Source organism: Podarcis muralis, chromosome 7 (assembly GCF_964188315.1).
Source record: "Podarcis muralis chromosome 7, rPodMur119.hap1.1, whole genome shotgun sequence".
NCBI lineage: Eukaryota > Metazoa > Chordata > Lepidosauria > Squamata > Lacertidae > Podarcis > Podarcis muralis.
This window is the reverse complement of record NC_135661.1, coordinates 76,436,896-76,448,476: the sequence shown is the minus strand read 5'-3', so window position 1 is coordinate 76,448,476 and position 11,581 is coordinate 76,436,896. Positions and strand designations below refer to the sequence as shown.

The following is an 11,581-nucleotide window of genomic DNA, read 5'->3' as shown; positions in this document are numbered from 1 at the left end:
ATCCTTCCACTTCTACCCCACTAACCAGGTCATCAACATTGGTTAGGACCAGATCTAAAATGGCTGTTCCTCTTGTTGCTTCTCCCACTTTCTGGACAATGAAGTTGTCTGCAAGGCCAGTGAGGAATCTGTTTGACCTTATGCTCTTGGCTGAGTTTGACATCCAACAAATATCCGGGTAATTGAAGTCCCCCATTACTACTATCTCCCTTCCTTTTGCATGCTTGGCCATCTGTTCCAGGAAGGCATCATCTATGTCCTCCGTTTGGCTTGGGGATCTATAGTAAACTCCCACAATGAGGTCACTGTTATTCTTTTCTCCCTTAATTTTGACCCAAATGCTCTCACTTTGGCTTTGAGGTTCTAAATCTTGGATCTCTTCACAGGTATACACATCCCTGACATATAACGCCACTCCTCCTCCTTTCTTGTCTGGTCTGTTTCTCTGAAACAGATTGTATCCCTCCATTATTACATTCCAATCGTGGGACTTATCCCACCAGGTTTCAGTGATGCCTATTATGTCATATTTAGTTTGTTTACCAAGAGCTCAAGCTCATCTTGGTTTTAAATGTTTTAATCGCTTTTAATTTGCAGCATTTTAAATGGTGGTTGTTGTTTTTTAGAATATTATATTATTTCATTATTTTATTTTTGCTTGGGGTGGGATAAGCACTGAGTCAGCACTATTGTTCCTTGCTTTGCTTTGTTTTGTTCTGTTTTGTTTTATTATTATTATTCTGTTAAATTATTATATAGTTTGTATTTTGCCTTTTAAGGGGAGGGGTCATGGCTGCCTGGGAGTGGGCCTCAGCCAATAGATTGGGTGGGGCAGGTTCCACAGGGGGGGATGTATTGGGACACCCAATCTCAGTGATCACGGGCAGGAGGAGGAGTTATGCTAAGACCAGACCATGTCATTACCGAGGAGGCAGGTTTAGTCGTTGTTTGAGGACTATCCCTGCCTCCAGGTCTGGTCCTGACCGGAAGGATACAGTAATCAGCAAGGGAAACCCACATGACCTGAAAGTGTTGCTGTGCAATGCCAGGTCAATGATGAATAAAACCACTGCCATCCACGACCTGATTGTGGATGGAGGATTTGACCTGGCATGTGTGACAGAGACCTGGTTGGATGAAGCAGATGGGCCTGTCCTTGCCGCTGCTTGCCCACCAGGTTTCTCTTACGCACAGCAACCCAGGTCATGTGGGCGGGGAGGGGGGGTTGCAGTGATTTTTAGGAAGTCATTAGTCTGCACCAGGCGTCCTATTGGGAAGACCCAGTTTTCTGAGTGCATGTTCTGGAAGTTGGGCAATAGGGGCAGTACAGGATTCCTACTGGTGTACCGACCTCCCCGCTGCACCAAGGATTCCCTGCCCGAGCTGCTTCAGGTCGTGGCGGATATGCTCCTGGAGACACCTAGCTTGGTTGTCCTGGGGGATTTTAACATCCATGCCGACACGACCTTACAAGGAGCTGCTCGGGACTTCGTGGAAAGCATGGCCTCCATGGGGCTGTCCCTGAATAAGTCTGGCCCAACTCATAGCCACGGACATGCCTTAGACTTGGTGTTTACCTCTACGGATGTTGGTGATCTGACATTAACTAAAAGCGAAACAAAAGAAGTGCCATGGTCAGATCACTTCCTGGTGCAACTGGACTTCTCCGCAACCCTTCCCCTCCGCAGGGAGGGGGGGCCGATTCGGATGGTCCGCCCCCGCCACTTAATGGATCCAATTGGCTTCCAGAGAGTGGTAGGGGATGCTTTATCCCAAGTTGATGGCCTTTCAGCTGATTCCCTGGTGGCACGCTGGAATGCGGAGTTAACCAGGGCTATTGACTGTCTGGCTCCGAAGCGCCCTCTCCGATTGCATGGAGCCCGGACAGCCCCGTGGTTTTCCCCGGAGCTGAGGGTGATGAAACAATCGTTGAGACGGCTAGAGCGCCGGTGGCGGAAAACTCATTCTGAATCAGACCGGACACGGGTTAGAGCTCAACGTCGAGCCTACCAAGTGGCAATGGCGACGGCGAAGAGGGCCTTCTTCGCCGCCTCCATTGCATCTGCAGAAAACAGCAGCAGGAGACTTTTTCAGGTGGTCCGCAGTTTATCGGAACCACCTGTACCACCGGGGCCTGGTAGGGACCCCAAGATCTCCTGCAATGCTTTTGCAAAGTTTTTTGCAGATAAAATCGCTCAGATTCAGAAGGAGGTAGACTCCACCGTGGGAGCAGGGCCAGGGCGGGAGAGTGCTAGAGTTCTGTCTGGTCCTGTTATATGGGATCAATTCCAATCTGTTACCTCCGAGGATGTGGACAGGCTGCTTGGACGAGTGAAACCGACCACCTGTCTCCTTGATCCTTGCCCATCCTGGCTGATAAAAGCGAGCCGGGAAGCGCTGGGCGATGGGCTCTGCGGGGTGGTGAATGCTTCCCTCTGTGAGGGAGCCTTCCCAGACCCGCTGAAAGAGGCGGTCATTAAACCGCTTCTTAAAAAAACATCTTTAGACCCGGCCAATTTGGCCAACTATCGCCCAGTCTCAAATCTGCCATTCTTGGGCAAGGTGATTGAGCGGGTGGTTGCTGAACAACTCCAAGCACGCCTGGAGGAAACGGACCATTTGGATCCCTTCCAATCGGGATTCAGGCCTCACCATGGGACTGAAACTGCCTTGGTCGCGCTGGTTGATGATCTCCGGCGGGCTAGGGACAAAGGTGAGAGCTGTTTCCTAGTTCTGCTGGATCTCTCAGCGGCCTTTGACACCATCGACCATAACATCCTTCTGGACCGTCTAGAGGGGCTGGGAGCTGGGGGCACTGTCATACAGTGGTTCCGCTCCTTCCTCCTGGGCCGTGTCCAGAAAGTGGTGGGGGGGGGTGAGTGTTCAGACCCCTGGGCTCTCACTTGTGGGGTGCCTCAGGGTTCTGTCCTCTCCCCCATGCTTTTTAATATCTATATGAAGCCGCTGGGAGAGATCATCAGGGGGTTTGGACTGGGTGTTCATCAGTATGCAGATGACACCCAGCTCTACCTCTCCTTTAAATCAGAACCAGTGAAGGCGGTGAAGGTCCTGTGTGAGTGCCTGGAGGCGGTTGGAGGTTGGATGGCGGCTAACAGATTGAGGTTGAATCCTGACAAGACAGAAGTACTGTTTTGGGGGGACAGGAGGCGGGCAGGTGTGGAGGATTCCCTGGTCCTGAATGGGGTAACTGTGCCCCTGAAGGACCAGGTGCGCAGCCTGGGAGTCATTTTGGAATCACAGCTGTCCATGGAGGCGCAGGTTAACTCTGTGTCCAGGGCAGCTGTCTACCAGCTCCACCTGGTACGCAGGCTAAGACCCTACCTCCCCGCGGACTGTCTCGCCAGAGTGGTGCATGCTCTAGTTATCTCACGCTTGGACTACTGCAACGCGCTCTACGTGGGGCTACCTTTGAAGGTGACCCGGAAACTGCAATTAATCCAGAATGCGGCAGCTAGACTGGTGACTGGGAGTGGCCGCCGGGACCACATAACACCGGTTCTGAGAGATCTGCACTGGCTCCCAGTACGTTTCCGAGCACGATTCAAAGTGTTGGTGCTGACCTTTAAAGCCCTAAACGGCCTCGGTCCTGTATACCTGAAGGAGCGTCTCCACCCCCATCGTTCAGCCCGGACACTGAGATCCAGTGCCGAGGGCCTTCTGGCGGTTCCGTCATTGCGAGAAGTGAGGCTACAGGGAACCAGACAGAGGGCCTTCTCGGTAGTGGCGCCCGCCCTGTGGAACGCCCTCCCATCAGATGTCAAAGAGATAAAGAATTACCTGACATTCAGAAAACATCTTAAGGCAGCCCTGTTCAGGGAAGTTTTTAATATGTAATGCTGTACTGTTTTTAACACTGATTGGGAGCCGCCCAGAGTGGCTGGGGAAACTCAGCCAGATGGGCGGGGTATAAATAATAAATTATTATTATTATTATTATTATTATTATTATTATATTTCCCATGCTTTGCGCATTAGTGTACAGACATTGAAGGCCATTAATCGTTCCCCCGTGTCTCTTATTTAAGGATTTTTTCCTCCCACCACTAGGTCTGTGTGCTGTTTGCTCTATTTGGTCTATGACATTTGGATGATCATCTTCATCAATTGATAGACTCCTACCTTCAGGAGCACTGTCTCCCTCCCCCACATTAGTCAGTTTAAAGCCCTCCTGATGAGGTTTCTAAGATTTTTGGCAAAAACATTCCTCCCAACCGTTGTGAGGTGCAGCCCATCGCTTGCCAGAAGTCCATCTTCAAGAAACTGCAGTCCGTGATCTAAGAATCCAAACCGTTACTGTTTACACCATTTGCGAAGCCAGCTGTTCACTTCCACTATTTTTCCCTCTCTCCCTGGGCCACGTCGTTCAACTGGGAGGACAGATGAGATGACAATTTGTGCATTTAATTGCTTCAATTTCCTGCCCAGAGCCTCGTAGTCTCTTTTGATCTTCTGGAGGCTACTGCTTGCAGTGTCATTGGTTCCCACATGAACCAAGAGGAAGGGGTATTTGTCAGTGGGTTTTATGATTCCTTGCAGTCGTTCAGTTACATCTTGGATCTTAGCCCCGGGGAGGCAGCACACTTCCCGAGACATCTTGTCAGGCCCACAGATCACTGCTTCTGTTCCCCTCAGTAGGGAATCCCCTATCACCACTACACGCCTCCTCTTAGGTTTGGTTGGGGTTCTTCCGTGAGCTGTCTGTTCCAAGGTCGCCTGCACATTCCCTGAGGACTGACTTTGCTGCTCATCTTCATATACCAGATCGACTGTAATGAGGGAGAGATCCTCAAATGGAGTCTGCTCTTCGTCTTCCATGCTAGGGGAGAGGACCTCAAAGCGATTGCGTATTTCTAAACAATCAGAGCGAACCCTGGGCCTCCTACTTCTTTGAGTCACGTTTCTCCATATATCTGGCTCCTGTCTTGGTGAACTAGCCTCCTTCTCAGGGGAGTCCCCTGTCTCCTCCTTGGTGGAGACAGTGTGCTCTGTTGCTTCCAAGAAGAGCTCCAGCTCTCTAATTCTTTGGAGACAATGAGGGATATCTCTAATTCTTAGCTACACATTCCTCCAGTTGCTGGACTTTGTCTTCTAAGAGGGCAATCAACATGCAATTGCTGCAGGTAAAGCTGCCTGCAACCTTTGGCAAGATGGCAAACATTGCGCAGGAACCGCAGGCGACTGCAGCTGTTCCCTCCCCCTCCATCTTGAGAACGTGTCGTTGGGGGTGGCTACAGCAGTCCTCCATCATAAAAAGCGTGAAGACAGGACAAATAACACCCCCCCAAAGAAAACCTAGGTCTCCCTCAACAAACGTTTGAGACTAGCTCCCCTAAATCTAAAAGATGGATCAAACTGCCCTGCAAGCTCTGATAAGCTCCTCCCACAGCTAATCACATGCCTCAACAGAAACCCTGCCCCCTCTGACCTTTGCACAGGGAGAGCAGCTAATCAGCCACAAAGAAACACACCCACAAGAAAACCCTTTTTGTTCCTCCTTCAGCTGCTGCCCTGCCTGCCTGGACAGTTTTTATCCAGTTGAGAGGTTTCTAATCTCCTACCTGTCAGTGTTAAAATGATGGATGTCTCCCCCTCCGACATGCATCAAATCTGCAGCAGCAAAACAAAGAATGGAGAGAAGAAGAGAAGAGAAATGGCTTCAGAGAGTTCTATTGCTGATAGGCTTAAGTAAATTATGATGCAGAATTAATGTCTGAAGGATAAATTAACAAAGGGGAATCTTAAAATTACAGCCCTGGATCAAAAAGTTACTGATCTTAATGAGGAGATATCAAAATCTGAAGCAGTTCATATTAAACAAGATCTAACACAGATATCGTCTTGGGTGGGATCCTGCGAGACACGCTTATCCATTCAAAAATATACTATATAGTTTTGTAGCCTTTAGTATATTTTATGGTTATTTTGTTATTGCTGCTTTTAAAAATGTTTTAATGTATTCTCTGCCTCCTTTGATTGCTATTATTTCCTTTTGCCTTATTTACTTAATCTCAATGAAATAATAAATATTAAAATTTTAAGAATTTTTTTTTTTCTGAATCCTCCCTACTGCAATTATTTCCCCAACCTGAACCACAAGCCTGTTTTCTCTCAGCCTCCTTGTTGTAATGATCAATCTTTCTTTCACCAGCTGGGTGGGTAGGGGAAGCCTGAGCCTTTGGGGAGGGTTTCTCCTCGGGAAGTAAGCATACACATACCCACAAATTTCCTTGTATTCTAGGATGCTATGAAACAGAGAAAGACTGGTTAATCTTCAACATAGTTGGAGTAGAGGGAGTTTTGGGTGTCCTCCTGCCACAAATAACTCTAGATCGATGCTTCTTATTCTTTCTTTGTTTTTGTTTTGTTTTGTTTTTGAGGGATATGTGCTTTTTATTTTCCTTTTTTCATTCCTTGGTTTTTGAGAAAAGAAAGAAACCAGAGACATCATCATCAAAACAAACAAGACTTCAAATCAGGTCTCTGTCCATATCAGAGTTTGGAACTAGTTCAAGTTCAACATGTCCATAAAGGAACTAATTCCCATTCATGTTCATCTCTTTATGAAACAAACCAGTTCTCTTTATGTTCAGTTCACTTCAAGTTCATCCAAATTATCCTTGGCAAATTTGTTTTGTAGTAATACTCTAAAGCACGGGTGTCAAACACAAGGCCCGCGGGCCGAATCCGGCCCGCCAGACCTTGTCATGTGGCCCGTGTAGCCGCCGCCAGCTGCCAGCCTTCACCTTTTATTCTTGCTTTTTTTTTTTTACACAAGCCGCCTCTTCAGCGCATGCGCGGCAGCCTACAAACCAGAGAACGTCTGCCCGCTAGCGGTGCTGGCCGTTCTACACAGGAAACCTCCACTTTACATGCATTCAGGAAACCTCCACTTGTTTTTATATTGAGCGCAACCGGCCCTTTGAGGGTGACCAAACTGCTGATGCGGCCCCCGATGAATTTGAGTTTGACACCCCTGCTCTAAAGCATTTAGAAAGTGGCAATGAACTTGAAGATGAGCCAGAAATCATTCTTCATTTTGCCCCAACATCAACTTAATTCATGTTCAGTTTGCCCAGCAATTATGGGAACGACTTCCACGTGTAGTTCAGATGTTTTTCAAACTTATTCAGTGCACATTGAACTTGTTCATTCCAAGCACTAGCCAATTGATTTTGAGATTGTTATAGTCCATGTGTGATTTTACCAGCTGCTGAGATAAAAATCCAAGTTTTTCCAGCTGTCGGAGGGGGCTACACTGGCAGCTACTAGCAGCTACACTAAGAGATGGCTATGCATTGGCTATGCATCAATTTGGGAGTCAGCAACACCAGCTCTTATTTGTGGAATGAGTTTAGCCCTCCTCAGAATGCAACTTTTCTGTAAAGCCTTACAGCCTGAAAGCCTTGGAGGTTGAAATGTCCCCCCACTGGCTGCCAACACAAATAAACAGACAAAGTAATATAGTTTTTATTGACAAATAGCAAAACACTGTCACGGTCCGGGTTACAGGCAGTCGGAGTCCTGGCTCGCTACGCCGGGACAGGGGTAGAGGACGGGAATCCGGAATCAGCAGTCCAGGGGTCAGGAAGCCAAGAGCCCATGAATCGGGAAACCGGGAGCAGGGAAGCCAAGAGTCCGGGGGTCAGGAAACCAGGAGTCAGGAAACCGAAGCACAGCTACGTGGGTAGTGTATTGCTGTGGCAAAGAGCCAGAGGGAACTGCTGGTCTTATATACCCCTCCTGACCCCTGCCACCAGGTGCTACGAGTCTTCTGTCAAGCCTCCACTGTGCAGCAGCACCTTGCCCTTGCAGGCCAAACTCAGGAAGGTCCCAATCCTGCAAAGCCCTACCAGTCACAGGGCCAGGCTCCTGCACGCACTCATGACAAACACATTCCAACTCACTAGGTGTGACCAAGTATCTGTGCATTAATTACTCTGTACTCTCTCTGATTATATCTGTGTTTTGGGTAGCAGGGGTTCTAGAGCTAAGTGTTGCTAGAAAAATGTCAGTTTATTTAAGAACACGTTTCACTTGGGCTGTGCATCAGATCCAGACCAATCCAATTAATCAATTGGACTGGGACAATTTGTATCAACATAGGATTGGGTCAGATTATGTTGAGGCAATCCTAGATCACACCAGATTAGGCCAGCCAACCCATCTTTAAAAACAATTTATATATTTTTAGTCACAACAACATATGAACCTACCCAGACCATGAGATCATCTTCTGAGACCCTCCTTCGTGTGCCTCCTCCTCAAGAGATTTGGAGTGTGGCAACACAAGAACAGGCCTTTTCTGTAGTGGCTGCCCGACTGTGGAATGCTGTTCTCAGGGCAGTTTGCCTGGCGCCTTCATTATACACCTTTAGGCACCAGGCAAAAACATTCCTTTTCAACCAGGTCTTTGGCTGGTCCGATTTACATCCTATGCCCTTTTAAAATGTGTTTTTGGCGGGTGGGTATTGTTCTGTTGTTTTATTTTTATTTGGTATCTTGTGGTTTTATATCTTGATTTTATTCTGTGACCCCTGAGACCCCCGAGTATAGGGCGCTATATAAATTCAATCAACAACAACACCAAACACCATCCAAAATGACTCAGAACAACAACAACAATGACAGCATTTTATTATTTGTACCCTGCCCATCTGACTGGGTTGCGCCAGGCAGCCTGGGCACCTTCCAACATATATGAAACAGCCTCTAGGAGTTGGTTGCCATGCAAGGGAGTCTCTCAAACATGAATCTACTGGAGCGGTGAAAGAAGGCAGCTCCAGTATACAGCCGGACAAGATAGAAGGAAACATGGTGTCTACCGCACTAATGAGCTCACAGAAACAAGCTCTGGAAATTTGGGGTTGCCATGCTGAGAGCAGAGTTTGATGCTCAGTTACATTCATAAAAGCAAGCAATGCAAAACACTGAGAGAGAGCTAATGTCTCTGGAGTGGCCTCTTGCTGAATAGGAGGAGCTGCTTGTATCCCCCCTCCCCTAGGGAGAAAATGCTGGGGGGGCACGCTGGGGGGTCTCATGGGGTTTACACTTGCCCAGAATGCTTCAGAGCAGGCCCCTCCCCCTGTGACAGCCTCTGATAACCACTTTAACCACAGAGTTAGGAGTCTACATGTGTTTCCCCTGCAAATATCATGTTTGAGGGGCACCCCCTCCCAAAAAAGTTGATAGGCATTGCCCTTGTCCTTGTGAGAAAGTAGCAGGAACACAACTCCTGCTGGGCTTGGAGAGGGAGAGGGAGCCAAGCAGCAGAGGTAACAGGACTGTGTGCTGGGGTGCCAACTTAAAATATGGGGGAGGCAGATAAGCCCTGTCTCATCTCATAGATCACAATATGTGGCACACGAACCCCATTTGAATGGCAATGCCCATCACCTTGTGGGGAGCAGCTCCCCTCCAATATTTCCATATCTCGGCCCCTGGGAGCTGGCTCCTATAACTGTGCGCAAGTCATTCTCGTGCTCCCCAGCTCCTCTCCCTCTTTCACCCATCGCGGCTCAGCTCTGCACGCAAAAATGGTGCCCAGGCACTTCTGATTAAAGAGGCTGCTAAATCACTTTTGAGAATTGTACTTCTGTGAAGGGAATAGGGGCCTCCTAACAACTCTCAGCACCTTTAACTAACTACCATTCCTAGAATTCTTTGGGGAAAGCCATAACTGTGGTATCCTAGGCACAGGGCTCCTGCTTTTACCCCACACCATATCCCCATGGGGTTTCTTCAGTTTTTCTGCCCTTTGGAGCCAGTCATGTGGGGATCACACTGCATCAAAACTCAGGAGAAATAGGATGACATGATACAAAGACTCCAAACAAATTCGTTCTTTGGACTGTTGGGGAAAACTTTGTTTGCATTCTCCTCCTCTGCTTTCAGGCTGGAGAAATTTCTGCTTCCTTTTGCTCTCTGTCATGACCCAGCACAGTCCAAGAAATTATTTACAAGGAGGAGGAACTAGGCCGACCTCATTTAGGTTTCCTTTTCTCAGAAATCACCTGTTTGAGCAGAGCTGTGTGCTGGTGAAGCGTGGGGGAGAGGAAAACTTGGAAACAGGATGTAATTTCTGCTCCAAGATAACAAAAAGCTGCAGCTCCCTTCCCCTTTCTAAGATTAAGCAGGATAAATAAATAATCAGCAACAAAGTCGGAGGGTGGGGGTGGCGAAGAGCTCCAGCTCCCCAGGCTGCAGGAAGCTGGAGGACAAGCTGGGGGAAGGGAAGGCAAGTAACTCTGCGTGAGGCTGTGGAAACCCTTGAAGGGAGCGTTGCCCGGTGCCCCCCTGAATGATGTCCCCTAAGGCTGAGGGTGTCAGATAAGACACAGGCTTTGCTGTCAGTCTAGGATCACTCTGAGGAGAGTTTGGGGTCCTTCCTGCCTGCCTGGTTTGCAAAGCCAGCTTGTCATGCGGGCTCTAAAGCCTGCAGAATATTAGAAGTTTCCTAAAAAATAAACTATTTCTTCCTCATGTGCAATTTTGCAATTTGAAGCCATTTGAAACCCTACCCTCCGGAGCAGAAGAAAACAAGCTTACTCCCTCTTCCATGTGACAACCCTTGAGATATTTGAAGATGGCTATCGTATCTCCTCTCAATCTCCTCTTTTCCAGGCTAAACTTACCCGGAACCTTCAACCGTTCCTCATAAGGCTTGGTTTCCAAAGCTTTGATTGGTCGCCCTCCTCTGTACAAGTTCCAGCTTGTCAAAATCCTTCTTCTGAAGGATATGAGGAGCTTCCAGCTTCAACATCACTGTCTGCATCATGTTTTCTCCTCACCCAAGCAAATGACTTGCACACCTTCCCAGCTGGGAGGAACATTCCAGAGCAGATTTTATAGGAGATGTGGGGGAGGTGAGTTGGAGAAGAGGACAGGGACTCCTGCCCTATTAACATTTGTGTAGAAGGGGGAATGTCAGCAAGTTTTTCCTTCAGCGTAGGGGGAGATCTGCGGGAAGTGGGCAAATTTATTATTTACAGTTTCTCTCAGTTTCTCATTTTTCCAATACTTAAGTTCAGCTCTTCCCATCTCCATATCAGCTGGCTAATTCCTTTTTTAAAAAGTTCTCATGAAAATTCATCAGGACTTCTATTTATTATGATTATAATTATTATTATTATCTTCCCCAAAAAGCAGTGTACAAAATGCAATGAACACAGCTGAAAAGCAGTTAAAAACAACACAGGGGAAAAAAAGTAAATATGTTTTCAAACAATGCTAAATAGACACTCATGACAGCAACCTATTCATCCACTTGGGAAAACTTGTCGGAATGAAAACATCTTCAGTTGTTTCCAGAAATTGCGGGTAGCGGGTTCCTGTTGTATCTCTGCAGGAAAGCTATTCCACAGAACAGGGGAAGCCACACTCAAAGCCCTGCTCTGAATTACAGAAGATCTACCCAAATATCAGGAGTGAGTGGCAGATTTTATCCTGCCTGTATGATTGTCCTCATTTGCACTGGTTAATAGGGGCCAGAGAGTACACAAAGCTTTGTTACCATCAATGTTAGATACCACCTTTGTTGTAATGGGTTTTTAAAGCAATAAAT

General features: G+C 47.6%; 1 protein-coding gene across 2 annotated transcripts in view; it reads right to left on the bottom strand.

The window, feature by feature from the left end:
• Positions 1-11,581, bottom strand: part of LOC144328563 (interferon-inducible GTPase 5-like) — a 110,601-nt gene that overhangs the window by 75,478 nt on the left and 23,542 nt on the right. The window lies entirely within an intron of this gene.